Genomic DNA, 16,258 nt, shown 5'->3' on the forward strand with positions numbered 1-16,258 from the left:
CTGGTGAAAAACAGCCCAAGAGATCCACTTGGAATTTATTAGAGAAATGATGATACATACTGGCCATCTCTTTTTTTTTTTGTAATGTGAATTGAATCAAGGTACAAGAAGGGAAAGATTGACTGTGCTGAGTACTTTACAAATATTATCCTATTGGATCCTCACAACAACCTTGGAAGGTAGGCACTAACATCCCCATTTTACATTGAGGAAACTGAGGCAGATAGACGTTAAGTGACTTGCCTAGGGTCACACAGCTAATCTCTGAGGTCAGATTTGAATCCAGGTCTTTCCGACTGCAGGTCTAGTGCTCTCTCCACTGTACCACCTAGTTCCCTAGAAGAAAAGGAGAGGAGAGGAAGTGTAGGCAGAAAGTACAGACACCTTTTTCAAGGACTTTTTCAAGAAAGGGAATAGAAATATAAGATAATAACAGAGATGGTAGAATCTAATGAGGGTTTCTTGTTTTGTTTTTTATTGTTGTGGTATTTTTGCCTTTTTCTTTTTTTTGGTGAAGCAATTGGGGTCAAGTGACTTGCCCAGAGTCACACAGCTAGTAAGTGTCACATGTCTGACGCCAGATTTGAACTCAGGTCCTCCTGACTCCAAATCGGAGTCCTGTACACTGCGCCACCTAGCTGCACCTTGTTTTGTTTTAAAATAGGGAAACAGGCATGTGTGCAGGAAGCAGGGAAGGAATCAGTAGATAAAGATAGAAGATTGGGAGAAAGCAACAATGATAGTAGAGGCAATCTACTGAGAAGATGGGAGGGGCTAACATCAAGGGAACACGTAGAAGAGTTTGCTTTGGGAAGGAGAAGAGCCACCTCTTCTTCAGACACTGAAGCAATACATTGTAAAGTATAGAACTAAATCCAATAGACAAAATATGCTAGAGGAGAATATGAAGGGAATGTCACTTCCTGATTCTTAGAAGCTATTACTTTTCTGGTGCTACCCAAGATGACATTTGATTTTTTAGTTTCTTTTTGTTGCTGACTTACAGTCAGCCTAAAGTGGCCTAATGTTACCAGATCTTATTCAGACAAACGATATTGAACAATGCTTCTGTCATATTAATTTGTGAACAGACTTTTAAAAAAATGAGTGTAAGGCTTTATATTCAACTGTACTGTATTTCAATTAATCAGGTTTATCCCAATGCTCTAGCGTTTGGGCTAACTCTTTTTGATATATCTTAAGGACCACTGGGCCTTGTCATATATCCTGCTGCCTCACCCTATGTTTGACTAAACTCTTCCAGGCCCTCCAACACCTATATGTAGATAACACATATCTATGCAGGGGCTATCACTTTTTCAATTTTTATCCACAGCTTTTTGCACACTTCAGGATGCATAGTAAATATTTAATAAATGGTTTTTAATTCCTGCATTCATCAAGAGCAGCTTTTCTTTTACTAGCTTTTTTATTTATCTGGAGCATCAACTCACTATTAACTATGTTAGTTTTTCTTCCCATTCAAATGTCTATGTGTAAGAGAGAAGTTCATTTTAGTAGACAAATATATTACATTATTATTATTATTATTATTAATTATTCCAGAATGAGGAACATTAGAATTTGGAGGTTAGTTATCTCTTCTCAATTCCAATAAACTGGAGGCAATGGATAAAGTCAATCTTTCCCCTCTTACACCTTGATTCAATTAACATTAAAAAATAATAAAAAGAGATGACTAGTATATGTCATCATTTCTCTAACAAATTCCAAGTGGATCACTTGGGCTCTTTTCCTCTGTAGACAGGTTTATTAATCTCCGCATTAATTGCTTACATGTCTAACCACTCCTTTCTCAGTCTCCTTTCTTGTTACACATCGAGCCTCCTAACTATGGTTATTCACTAAGAGCCTCTTCTCTTCTCCCTCTACGCCAAGTTCCCATGAGTTTAACTATTAATGACCCATATTTCTAAAACCAACTCTAGTATCTTTCTCCTGAGCTCAGATCACACATTGCCTATTAGACATTTTTAACTAGATCTCCTTTAGGCATCTCAAATTCAGCAGGTCCAAACTATAACTCAAAATATTTTCCCAAAAATTAATTCATCTCCTGAACTTCCCTATTACAACTGAGTGGACTACCAATCTTCCACTCACTCGAGTTCAAGAACCTTAGGGTCATCTCCAATTTTTAATTCTCACTCATACTACAGTTCCCACCAGTTGAAATTTCTATCCCCACAATATCTCTTACACCTTCCTCTGCACTCACACAGTCACCACACTACTTCAGGTCCTGACAATATCTCAGTTTAACTATTGCAATCTAACTTATCCCCCACAAAACCACCAAAGTAATCCTCCCAAAGTGCAAGTCTGATCGTGTCACAACTATACTCAACAAACTTCAGTGACTGTCATCTCTAGAATCAAATATAAACTCTTCTGTCTGGCATTAAAATCTCTTCTTAATCTGTGTTTTTCCGATCTTTACTAGCTTTACAATTTTCTCATATAATATTCCTCTCCCCATTTTGCATGCATCCTTGTCTTCAGTGGTCAATCTACTTCTGTGTGGGCCTCCCAGTAACTTCTCAAGGTTGTGCTGGCACACCAAGCTCACTGACCAAAAACATTGGCATGGACTCCAATTTCTGGAATGCTTGTTTCTTGAGCATTGAGAAAAACAAACAAAAAAAGAAAAGAAGAAAGGAAGGAAGAAAAAGAAGAGAGAGAGAGAGAGAGAGAGAGAGAGAGAGAGAGAGAGAGAGAGAGAGAGAGAGAGAGGAAGGAAGGAAGGAAGAAAGAAAGAAAGAAAGAAAGAAAGAAAGAAAGAAAGAAAGAAAGAAAGAAAGAAAGAAAGAAAGAAAGAAAAAGAAAGAAAGAAAGAAGGAAGGAAGGAAGGAAGGAAGGAAGGAAGGAAAGAAAGAAAGAAGGAAAGGAAGGAAGGAAAGAAAGAAAGAAGGAAAGGAAGGAAGGAAGGAAGAGACCAAAAAACAAAGGACTATTCATTGGCCATGATGGGAAATATCTAAGTCCTCTCCCTTTCCTGAGACTAACAACATGCCTGAGACTAAGAACACAGTCAAGCAGGAAAGAGGAAATACCTTGACTGGTTGGCACATCTTTGAATGCTGTCCAATTCTAGCTCAGCAGCCAGTCAACAAGTTCTCTTGGCAGTAAGCCCAACAACAAAGAACAACAACACCACCTATGCGTATGCATGTCCTAGTGAGGATTATGTTGGGTAGAGCATACTACACATGCATATAAGGACTGGGCTCTTATTGACCAATCTTAGTCTCCATATTCCACATGAATACAGATTTTATTTTTTCATTTTACAAATGAAGAAATTGAAAATCAGGATTGCTATAGGATAGATCTGTGATTACACAAATAGGAAACATCAGGCAGGTTTTAAACTTCATTCTTCTGACACAAATTCCCCTGCTCTATCCTCAACATTATGCTACCTCACTAATTCAAAAAGGAATGTATATGAGCAAGAGCGATTTCACTAATTTGACAGATTTACTGCTTGACCTTTTAGCAAAGGCTAGCCAGGGACCCAATTACTGTCTAAACCACGGTCAAAACTATGAGAGGAAATCTAAGTCAAATTATATAATAAAGACACTCAGTAAATGTTGAAGTGGTCACCACCTTGGCCAACATCACAACCATCTTAATTACTTTACAGAATCATGATCCCTTTCATCCAAGACAATCAAGAGAGAAATTTGAGCATTGACCCTATTAATATGTTACTAACTTCCATGGAAGAAATCCCTCAAGTACTGAGATCCAGAATCTCACTGCTCAGAGGAAGAAGCTTTGAAGAATCTCAACACAGCACAGAAAAAGTACCTAATTTGAATGATAACTATTCTACATTTAATGAAACTAAAAAAAATTTGCATTAAAAAGCAAGGTTGCCATGTGTTTTAGTACAAGGCATGTTGGATCTGGAGTTAGGAGACTTTGCTTTGAATATAGATTTTGACATGTACTAGTTATGTGACCTTAGAGAAATGCTTTCAGTTTATTTGAGCCTCAGTTCCTTCATCTGTAAAATGGGAATGATTGTTTCTGTACTACCTTCCTTCTGGGGTTGTTATGATAAATATGTTTTTTTTTATTATTGTGGGAAATAGCTAAGAATATTAGTAGTAACAATTACAACAACAATTTGAATATATATCTATATATACTTACATGTATATATGTTATACATACAAAAATATAGAGATAGAAATAGAGACAGATAATATAGAGATAAAAATGTAAATATATAGAGAGATGAATAGATTTAGAAAGATATGGGATACATAGATATATATAGAAATAGATGATATAGATATACACTGTCATAGAGGTAGTATATAGTAGGGGATAAAAAGTCAACCTTGGGGTAAAAAACCTGAGTTCAAGTCTTGTCTCTGACATATAATTTTGGCATGAAAGTTCACTTAACTTCTCAATGTCCCAGGGAGCTTTCTACCATTATAAACTACAGAGCAGGTACCATTCAGTATTGGTTGAGAGAGTTTATTCTACCAAAGAAATCAAGGTCTGATCCAAAAACAAACAAATAAACAAACCAAAACTAAAACAAACAAAACAAAACAATACAATACAAAGTGTCATGGCCATGTCAACCAAGAAGCAAAAGGCCCTACACCATAAAAGTAGGTACAAGGAGACATAAAATGAAACCTTTGTGGAACAGTAACGAAGAAGAGAGCTAACACTCTGTCAACTCACCATGGTGTGCCTGAAAGCCTAGGCGACAGGCATGAGTCAGACCATCATATGTGCAGATCTTAGTTGTAACAGCAAATATTAAAAGGAGAACTTTGAAAGAACAAGTGGAGAAAGGTCTCACATGATTAACAGTAGAACATGTGTCAGTCAGTCTTGAGAAGGACAAGTGCCATTCCAAAAGGATACCAGGAAAGGGTTTCTCAAGACAAGAGGAGGCATCACCTTGGGGACACTGTACTTTAGACCACCCCCATCTCTGAGGCTTACACTTATCCACAGTTTTCTACATAGCACTGCACCCACTGAGCTTGTTTCCAGAAGCATCACTACTGTCAGATTGGTACTTTTGGAAACTACTTGGGCTAGGACCAGACCTCCTGAAGGTCACCCCTTGTGAAGGAGTGTCACAGGATAAAAGAGTGCATGGTGGAAAAGTAAGAAGATGGAAAAGGAGGAGAAGGCCAGGTCGTGACAGATTTTGAGTACCAAACAGAGGATTTTGTATTTGATCTTGGAAGTGATAGGGAGTCACTGGAGTTTCTTGAGTGTGGGTTGAAAAGGAGTGTGTGACATAATCAAACCTGCTTTTTAGGAAAATTACTCTGGTGGTTGAATGGAGGATGAAGTGGAGTAAGGAGAGAGTTGAGGCAAACAGACCCACCAGCAGGCTATTACAACAACCCAAATGTGAGCCTGCACAAGAGCGGTGGCAGTGTGAGGAGAGAAGGGGACATAGTGGAGAGATATTGCAAAGGTGAAATGGAAGGCCTTGGTAACAGTTTGGATAGGGGATGGGGGGGGGGAGAGATAGCGAGGGGTCCGGGATGATTTCTAGGTTGTGAGCCTGAGAGACTGGGAGGATGGCATTGCCCTCTATAGTAATCAGGAAGGTAACAGGTGGAGAGAGGGTTTAGGGGAAAAGAAAATGAACTCTGTTTTGGATATATTGAGGTTAAGATGTCTACTGGACATTAAGTTCAAGATGTCTGAAAGACAATTGGAGATGCAAGACTGAAGGTCGGCAGAGAGATTGTGGCAGAATAGATATATTTGAGAATCACCAGCATAAAGATAGTAATAAAGATCACCAAATGAAGCAGGACAGAAAGAGAAGAAAAGTGAGCCCAGGATAGAACCCTGAGGGACACTTATGGTCAGAGAGCATTAGAAATTTTCCTAATTGCAGGTCCAGTACTCTATCCCCTGTGCCACCTAGCTATGCAGGCTCTAGAAATTTAGAAGACCTTGTTCTAGGTTTCTAGGGCCTTACCATCTAGTAGGGGCATTAAAGTCAGATATAGAGAAAACTTTATATCATTTACTTTCAGCAAATGAGTTTCTCTAATTTAATGGATGTTATCTAGAGAGTTGTTCACCCCTCGATATACCAAAATTTGTTTCTATTAGGCATTTCAGATAAAAATGTTTCTGAATTATATTAGGTGCTCCTCTGCCTTTCATAGCAGACTCTACACTCAATAAAATTTAACTATTTCATAATGGCTTATGGGTATTATTAATAATATCAATTTTAAACTGAGCCTTCATATAGTGATGCCCTCAAGAGTTCTAGAGATGTGTAGCACTATTTGTGCTTGCAATGAAAGGCTCTAAATTATTTTGTACTTTAAATGCTTATATCTATGTTTTTCTTTTTCCTTTTTTTCCTTTCCTCTTTTTTATTTTTAGTTTTTTTCAGAGCTTGGGTCTCCCTGTTTGGCCCAGGCTGGTGCTACAGAGGCCACTCAAGGGCCTGATCTCATTACTGATAGAATCAGAAGCCTTAACCTGTTATTTTTCTGAACTGTACTGGTTCATCCCTCTTCAGGCATCCTGATGCCCCCTCCCTTCTAGAGCTAATGCTGAACTTCGTGTGCACAGGTTTATCCGCACTGCAGCTCAGAACTTGAGAGCTCAGGCCGGCCTCAGTCTCCCAAGGTGTACGGGTAGTAGGCCTGTGCTATCCACTAGGCCCATGTTTGATTTGGCATTTAGAAAGTCCTTAATTTTTTTTAAAATTCATTTATAATACTCTAAATCCTTCCCTAATGACTGTAGCAGAAGAAATCTCTCTTTTCTTTGACTACTGTTATATTTCCTGCCTGTACAAATGATATGGAAATGTGCATATACCTTACTTTCCAATATTATATAGTAAAACCTCAGCTACCACTTCAGCTCTTTGGCCATTTCACTTCACTTCAAACAAACAAACAGACAGACAGACAGATAAGAAACAGAAAGAAAGTAGAAGGAGAGGGACAATCAAAGTATAACCCGCAAAAATGAATGGCAAATGGTCCAAACCCTAAAAAGGCTTGTGTGTGTTTTAGTAATAGAAGCTCACCTTAGGCCTTTCATGGTGGTGGGAGGGGGTCTATTGACTCTTCCTTTATATACAATCCTAATAACTTTGACTTTCTAAATGCCAAGCACTGCTGCTAGCAGTGATAGGAAGATAAATACAAATGATTTGACGTCCTCTCCTCAGGAAGCTTTACATTCTAATAAAAGAAGGCAACACACATAGAAAAGAAGTAACCAAAGAAAAGATGAATGGAGAGTGGTATGGTGGGACTGGGAAAGATAATCAGAGCCCAGGACCACAGGGTTGGGAGTCTGAATTCCATCAGTACTAGGGCTGGAAGGCAGACTACTTGGCAAGGAGTTGATCAGGAAGTGGTATGGTGGACTTGATCAGGAAAGAGAAAGTGAATGTCATCATAAGATCCTGGCAGAGCTTGGATTTTATTTAGCTCTTAAAGAATAAATGGGCAGAATTCACACAATCATAGCATTTTAGAACATAAAGGAGCCTCAAATGCTATCTAGTCTAATCTTGACTTGATGAGGTAGTCATCTCTACAACAATCCCCCAAAGTAGCATTCTATCATCTATCATCTACTTGAAGACCTTCACTAGCATGGAGTCTTAGCTACTTTCCAAGGAGGCTTCTTCTGCTTTTAGACATATGTCCCCAACTTTTTAAACAGTTCTAATAAGTATGAAGGTTTACCTTATATTGGGCGTAAATTTGCCTCACTTTAACCAGCTCCAGATTGTTCCTTGTACCACCTCCTTTGGGACTAAGGAAAACAATAAATCTATTTTCCACAGGCCATGAGAGACAGCATAGTACAGTGGACAATTAACTGGCCTTACAGTAAGGAAGACCTGGGTTCAAGTCTCACCACTGACACATACATTCTGTGTGGCCCTGGGCAAATCCCTTAACCTCTCAACGTTTTAGGCAACTGTCTAAAGATATTAATTGCAGAAAAGATGCCAACCTGAATTAGTAGAAAGAATTTCCTCATTGGTAAAGGTAGATTATTCATCCAGAATTTTCTGTACAAATTAAATCAAATAACTTATTTATACATTGTTATTTGCATGTTATCTCTCCTATTAGATTGTGAGCACTTCCAGGGCAGGGTGTCTTTTATCTTTATTTTTATCCCGCTGGGACAATGTCTGACACATAGCAGGTGCTTAATAAATTTTTATTGACTCACTGACTGACCAGTCTCTACTCCTATCTTTTTCACCTGATGAGTTTCCAAATACTTAATGACTGTGATCCTACCTCCCTTCTAAGACTTCCCTCCCTTAAGCTAAACACTCCTAATTCATATAACTGATTTAAATAATGTCTAGTCTCCAGTCCCCTCACCATCCTCCCTGCCTCTTGACCTTATCTTGTCAATGTCCAGATGTGTTCTGACCATGACAAATTACCATGTAATCCTCACCTCCATTGTTCTGGACATTATGCTTGTGTTGATGCAATCCAGTTTTAAAAAGAAAATCATTAGGTTTTTGTTTGTTTCTGCTTGTCACATCACATCATTGACTCTTATTGAGCTTGGAGAACAGCACCCACCATCACAACCCCTCCCCTTTACACATACACATGCTAGAAAGAATTTAGTGGAATTGAAGATTAATGACCACAGCAGGAAGTTGGTTTCATTTGTAAAATCATATGGGACCAAAGTGGGAAGGTGAATACACAAATTTGCCTGGAGCAGATGCTTGAAACAAGTACCATAAAAGAATCCACTCAGTGTTCACTCTGGCAACAACACATCTGGATATACAGCTCTGTCTTGTGCTGATATGCTGGCATGTCCGGTGGAGATCCACTGCTTATGAACATCATACACCCTTCTGTAAATAGCATGGGAGTCTTTTTCTTTACCTGTGTTCATTCATTCCTGTCTTCACCCATCTAGACCCATTGATTTTCTTTGCCAACAGCCAACAATCACATACAGAAGGCAGCCTTGATTCCTTTGTTTGCAATCACTTTGGGCAGCTCTTTCATCCACTCTGTGCTGCCTAAATATGCTTCATTTTCTATTATTTATGTGTCTGCCTTTGTTACAGGCAACAAATAACCAGTACTTTGTCAACATAAGACATCATTCGATTTCATCCAGATTCACCTTGAGTAAGCTGGGTGGGGAGACATGGAGAACGTCACAGGGAAGCTACGGCTGATGCCCTTGGCTGTTCATTTACCTTATCTATACTGTCACCTACCCAAGGTTGGCCTTCCACTCTCCTTAAGGGTATCCTGCAGGACAGATCTGAGAAATGTAAAGCAGAAATGTATCAAAGGATCACAGAATTTCCAAGATGGATAGCATTTTAAAGATTCTACTACCTCATTTTCAGAATCGACTTGCCCAAGTTGGCAGTGCTAGAAATAGAACCCAGATATCCCAACTCTCAATCAGATACACATGTATAGTACATGTTCTCAAGGCCAGATAAATGACAAATTAGAATTTTTTTTTCTTTCAGGCACCCTTTCTTCCTGTCCTGGCCTCAAAGACTTCTAGAACTCTTGATTCTTCAGTAACACCAAATGTATTGCAATAACAGTAACACTAGATTATGGCAGAAGAATCTCTTTGGGGAGAAGCTGCTTCTACCCTTGTCCAACCCCTTAGTTCAAACTGTGGGATACCCACTTTGGCTATACCCCTTACCCATTTAAGGGCACTCAGATACAGCTGTGAGAGTAGGTCAGGCAGATGTTCACCAGTAGTTATGCACAAGGTTACAAAAATATCCATCAAAGTTGAGATTTGAACCCAGACACTCTGACTTCAAAGCCAAGATTCTATGACATAAGATAATTTGTGGTTGGCTTAATTACTTCTAGCTAAATTATTTTGGGTAACCAAGACAGACACTTAAATTGCAAGTACCCTATGGAAGGGCAACTCATTTAACCAATCATACCAAGGTGTTAATGACTTATCATAATTTTCAATCTTTAGGAAGACAAGGTAACTGAGGGCTTCTGGCACTTAACAGGAAAGAGAAGGTATAAGAAAAGGGTTAGAAAAGTGAGGTAGGGAGCACTGAACTTTTCCAACACATAGCCTTCCCTAGGACTGTTCCCAATGGCACCCCAAATTTCATCTTGTTTCCTATTTCCTAGAATCATAGAATGTTGAAACCAGAAGATAACTTAGAAATAAAGCTAATTTGATGTTCTCACTGTATTACGGATGAGTAAACTGAGAGCAAGAGAGATGAAATGATTTGCCAAGGTCACACAGGTCGTAAACATCAGGGTCAGGATTTGAACATGAATTTTATTCATTTAAGGAAAGTTTGTTGAAGAAACTTTAAAAAACAGTTGTTGCTCAAATTTGTCAAATTACCTAGCTGAGGCCTGAGGAAAGAGTCCCAACAGCTTATTATGATAGAATAATGGAGTTGGAAGTGATCTCACACCATCTAATCACAAAATACTAGAGTGAAAGGATAATTTAGGGTATAATTTAATTTTCAAATTATACAAATGAGTAAATTGAGGCTGTTACAGGAGAGTCAATTACCCAAGGTATAACAAGTAATAGGTAGAAAAGTTGGGACACAAACCCATGATTCCTAACTTGACATTTAGTTTAGTTTAGTTTAGTTTTGTTTTGTTTTGTTTTGTTTTTCTGCCAACTCACATTACTATTCCACACACCAAGTCAATCCAATTGCTTGATTTTATAAAGGAGGAAACTAAAGCTTAGAGATGCAATGGGCCTTCATTCATTCAACAAACATTTTTGAAAGCCTACTATGTACTAGATATTGTGCCGTGCTCTGGGCAAAGACAGGAACCAGTAAAAGTTCTGTACCTTAAGGAGATTACTGTCTAATGAAGACAATATTTACAAATGTAAGTGTATATACAGGTATAGATAGATTAGAAAAATGATAATAGGTAGGTGATTGATAGATGATAGATGTAGATATTGAGTTAGATATCTAAAGTAAATACAATGAAATGTTGAGGTAAAGCACTAATAGCTAGCATTTACATAGTGTTTTCAGGTTTACCAAATACTTTCACAAATATCTCATTTTAGCCACACAATAACCCTGGGAATTAGGTGCTGTTATTATCCCCATTTTACAGATGAGGGAACTGGTGACATGTCCAGAGTCACAAAACTAGCAAGTTACCTGAAACCAAATCAACTCAGGTTTTTCTGACTCTAGGGCTAGCATTCTATACACTGTATCACCTACCTTTATTAGCTAACTGGATATGGGCATCTGAAAAACATAGGGAATGAAAGTGAAGAGGGAGTGCATTTTAGTCAAGGTGACATACCTGTGGAATGGTGTGAATACATGGGAGAAGGGGTGTCATAAGTGAGAAGTAGCAAAAAATACAGTTTGGCTGAGCCATAGAAAACATGGAGGGGAAAGATAGGTTGGAGCCAGGTTGAGAAGGGCTTGAAGTGCCAAATAAAATTGGGCCACCTTTTGTCTTAATTCTTCGCTAGCCCTTACTCACTGAATGGGCATTGCCTCCAACAAACTGAGACCTGGGAAAGACTTGATATAGAAAGGCCAAGGTCACCTACTGCATCCTGAGCCATCACAAATTATCTTGACTTTTGTTTTGCCACTGGACCTTGAGGACTCTGACTTTGCACAGCTCTGACTAATTTAAATCCAAGTCATGCAAAAGTTAAGACATCCCCTTTTGTGTTGTCATTGGTCTTCTTTGAGAATAAAGGTCTACCACCAATAACAACAGTTTGTATTTGATCCTAGAGGCGAGAGGGAACAATTAGACTTTATTAAGCATGTGTTGACATGGTCAGGGTTGGTTTGGAAATGTCTTTTTTGGCAAATATATAGAAAATGAATTAAAGATGGGAAAAATTGCTCTATTATATGTGACATACCATGTTAGGTGCTGGGATAGATACAAAGATATATGCCCTCATGGATTTTACAACCTGCTTTGCATTTTTTTTAATAATGTGGGAAGGAAGAAAGATAGATGTAGAGTTTGGAGTGCTGCTGGGCAGTAGAAGTTGGGAGATCTGGGTAGACTCCTTTGTTGGGTGTGTCTGAGGGATACATCTGAAGAAATAAAACTTGTTGAAAAACTATGTGATTATGAATGCAGGTTACTATATTTGTTGTATTATAAACCTGTTTCCAGGGTTGCATAGTCAATGGACATGATGTCAGACCTGACTATAATAATTTCTTCCTGAAGTTATACCAACATAAATTGATTACTACAACAAGAAGAATGAAAGAGTGCAGAAATTACCCTAGCAAATATCTGGCTTACTTGCCAGAAAGAAATGGCTGCCAAATGTATCACTGCACTCGAATATAAACTCATCTTTGTAATATTACACAGAAGAATGGTAGATGATTATGGGTAGTGTTGTCTCAAAGCAGCAAAAAGCAGGACAGGGTAAATCAATCTAAAGAAAATGACAAACTCTCTATCTAAGAGAAGTCATCCTAAGGGCATTCAAAGGTGAAAACAGAAAGTGGACTACAAAAAAAAAATGGAAAAGATTTGCAAAAATTCTTACAAAATAATGTTTTTCTCCAACAATGACCATGGAACACTAACTTGGATCCTAACATCACAGTTCCTGTGATTCTTACCAAGGAAGGAGAAATATCATTAAGGTGATTAAAGATGGGAAAAGAAGCCAGGTTGAATCATGTCTATATAGAGGAAATCTATACTGAAAGAAATATAATCATGAGGGTATTGAGGGCTCAATTTAGAATATGCCCAAAGGAAATGAAGATGACAATGGGGTGGTGGTAGTGGTGGGGAATCTCAGACCTTACTGAATCTAAAAATAAGTGACAAACAACACATCAGAAATTACCAAACTATATGCCAACTCTCTCATCTACACAAAATCTCAATGAGGTCCTTTAATACACAAACTGATGGTATTTTCAATGAGATTATTGAGAAGGATCAAGGTTTTCTATACACAAAATGATGACATCCTCAATGGGTGTTTTGTAGGGATCACATAAGCTTTCACAAACAATATTCAACAATGGATTTTATCTTAACCCTCTCATGACTGAAAGAAAGATGTATATAGGAGGCTTCCGATACCCCCCAGCAGGTATTCAAGAGTGCCAAACCGTATGAAATTTAATTGGGAAATATTTAATAAAATAAATAAAATTAAGTAAAACATAGGTAATGTTAATATGTGGTTTTTAAGTCAATATGGCCCACAGAGATCTGTATGTAAGGTTTAGTGGCCCCATTTTCTACTTGAATTTGACAACACTGTTGTATATCATATAAGATTGCATTTTGCTCTTTGTTTCTAGATTATGAATAAGCATTTAAAATGCCTCCTTGCAGGACCTTGTAAAACAAGGAATCTCCCATCCATATATCAAGATCTTTCAATTTCTTTGAAAATATACCAACAAAAAATAACCCTGTTCAGCAACCCTCACAATTAGGTGAAGCATAAAACTTAGAAACATACTTGACAAAAGAATTTCTTATTATGCTGGAGGAGATACAAGGAAGAGTCTAAATTAAGAAGAGATTCCCTGAAATTGGTAAGGCCCTCCAGATTTTCCTCATTGTGGATGACAGTGTGTTGATTGCATCCATCACAAAGGACAGCAAATACAGAAGGACTATGAGCAGGGCCCAGAGGTGAAAAGGAGGAGGAGAATAGGCTAATTGCTTTGAAAAAGTTGCAAAGTCAGTCAGAAAAGCATTTTTTAAGTGTTTACTATATGTCAGATATTGTTCTAATTGATAAGGATACAAAGAAATGCAAAAACAATCCCTTCCCTTAAGGAGCTGACATTCTAGTTATCGTTCAGTCATTTCAGTTGTGTCCAACTCTTCATGACTCCATTTGGGGTTTTCTTGGCAAAGGTACTGGAGTGGTTTGCAATTTCTTCTTCCAGCTCATTTTACATATGGGAAAACTGAGACAAACAGAGTTAAGTGACTTGCCCAGGGTCACATAGCCAGTAAGGATCTGAGGCTGGATCTGAACTCAGAAATACAAGTCTTCCCGACTCCAGACCTTGTGCTCTATACATTGTGTTGTCTAGCTGCCCCTTTACATTCTAAAGCAGAGCACATTTATTGACCCAATATTTCTTATAACTACAAAGAACTAACTTTTCAATGCAAATGTTTTACTAGTGGTGTTCTATATGACAGTGAAACTTAGAACACTTCTACCTCTGAAGAACTAAAGTCTTGCATCACATAGAGAGTGATGGAAAGGTGTATGGGAAGTGTGTGAGGAAGCTGCAACATATGTCCTCAAGGAATTCTGAGCACTAGGATTAAAAGTTTTCTTCACAGACATGAAAAACATAAATGAGCTCTTTTCATATGGCAAGAGCGAAGGATGATAGTGATCTCTTGGTCCCTTCTATGTCTGAAGAAATTGGGTAGACCTCCTATGACAAACATTGAGGACAAGAATCACAATGGATGCTCAGGCATGGATGATTTTCTATTTACATCACCGTAGGGGAATCTGAAACTGGTAAGATCACATATGGATTTGAGTCTTTGAGCATAGTGAATCTATAAAACATTTTTCACTTTGTGGCAGTGAGTGGCATAGGTCAAGATGGGCATGGAGACTCATACATCTTAGAATACTCTGCTTGAAATTAATGCCTTCCTTCTGTTGATTTTTTGCTACTTATCCTCTACAGAATTTGTTTGTGTATGTTGTTTACATGCTGTTATCTCTATCAAATTGTAAGCTCCTCGAGGGAAGGAATTGTCTTTTGTCTTTCTTCTATACCCGGAGCTCAGCACTGTGTTTGACACATAGTAGGTCTTAACAAATTCTTATTGACTGACCAACAAATATAAAAGTTAGTTAAGGCAAGTCTCTGCTCCTTACCCCTAAAACAAAGAATCCTATGTGGATTTATTACATGTGGTTCAGGAATCCAGACCCTTGCTGGGATGTTAGATTATTACATAAGTCTCAGCTGAATGAAGGCGTTATGGAAATTGATCCTCCCTTAAGCGGATCCGTTAGTATGTTAGTATAAAGCACCCTTAAATATAGTTTATGTGAACTTTAGTATTGTAGGACCTACATAGGGGATAATACACAAAATCATTAAAGTTGTATTCAAAGCCTTTCTAGCTTGGGATGACAGGCCAAAGCTTGAGACTGGCTATCATAGCCTTCAGAACTCTAGAGCTATCTATGTGGACAGAAAAGAAAGACTATGTGAATGCAAAAAGAAGACTTCCATGGAAGGTAGCTTTAGAATACTTCAATATGTCTATAGAAAGGGCTGGAAATAGTAAGAGTTAAGAACTGTCCCTGGTCCCTATGATAGATTGCAATCTTCAAAGAACAAAAGTAATTTATCCAGAGCTGAAAACTATAAAATGGGGTGGCAGGGATGGAAGGGGGAAAATGTCAATCTAATCCAATTGAATGTAGCAAATATTTATTGAGTACTTTCTATGTATAAGGCACTGTTGTAGACATGTAAGCAAAGATAAAAATGAAGCAGTCCCTCCACTCAAGGCATTTGTAGTTTATTGAATGGAAGATAACATCTACATGAAGATAATGTTCCCACATCTTTGAGAAAATCATGAGTCATCATGCAATTGATACAAAGCAAAAGCAGGTCATAATTTGCTTCAAGGGGAAAAAAAAGAACAATAAGGTAAGAATCCCTGACAACTAGGGCCATCCAGAATATGTAGGAGGGGGCAACTGAGCTGAGCATCAAAAGAAGAAAGGTATCTAAGAGGCAAATGAAAAAAGCAAGTAAAGGGAAGCCATCACTAGGTACTTCAACATAGGTATAGCAATGGGAAAATGTCATGCCAATTTAAAAAAAAAAAAAGATTTATTTGAACATTTTGAATACAATGTAGACTGTGGGAAACAAAAGGAAATTGAGTGTTGGGCATATGGGAGCCAGACAGTGAAGGGTTTAAAAGTTGGAATGAGTTTACTTTTTTTTATCTAAGAGTGATTAAAAAGGAAAGGAAGTACTCTCTGGTAAATTTGATTTTCTCATTTACAAGATTTTATAAATTATATCAGTAGTACAAATTCCCATAGCATCCACCTTGTCATAGATTGTACCTTTATGACCAACTGACTTGTGTGAACTGGATTTCTGGTCCTGAGATGGGAGAAGAGATGTGAGGTAGAAGAGAAGAGAGTAACACTGCTTACCATTACA

The sequence above is a fragment of the Phascolarctos cinereus genome, unplaced genomic scaffold (genome assembly GCF_003287225.1).
Source record: "Phascolarctos cinereus isolate Bilbo 61053 unplaced genomic scaffold, phaCin_HiC Scaffold_2;HRSCAF=192, whole genome shotgun sequence".
NCBI classification, from domain to species: Eukaryota; Metazoa; Chordata; class Mammalia; order Diprotodontia; family Phascolarctidae; genus Phascolarctos; species Phascolarctos cinereus.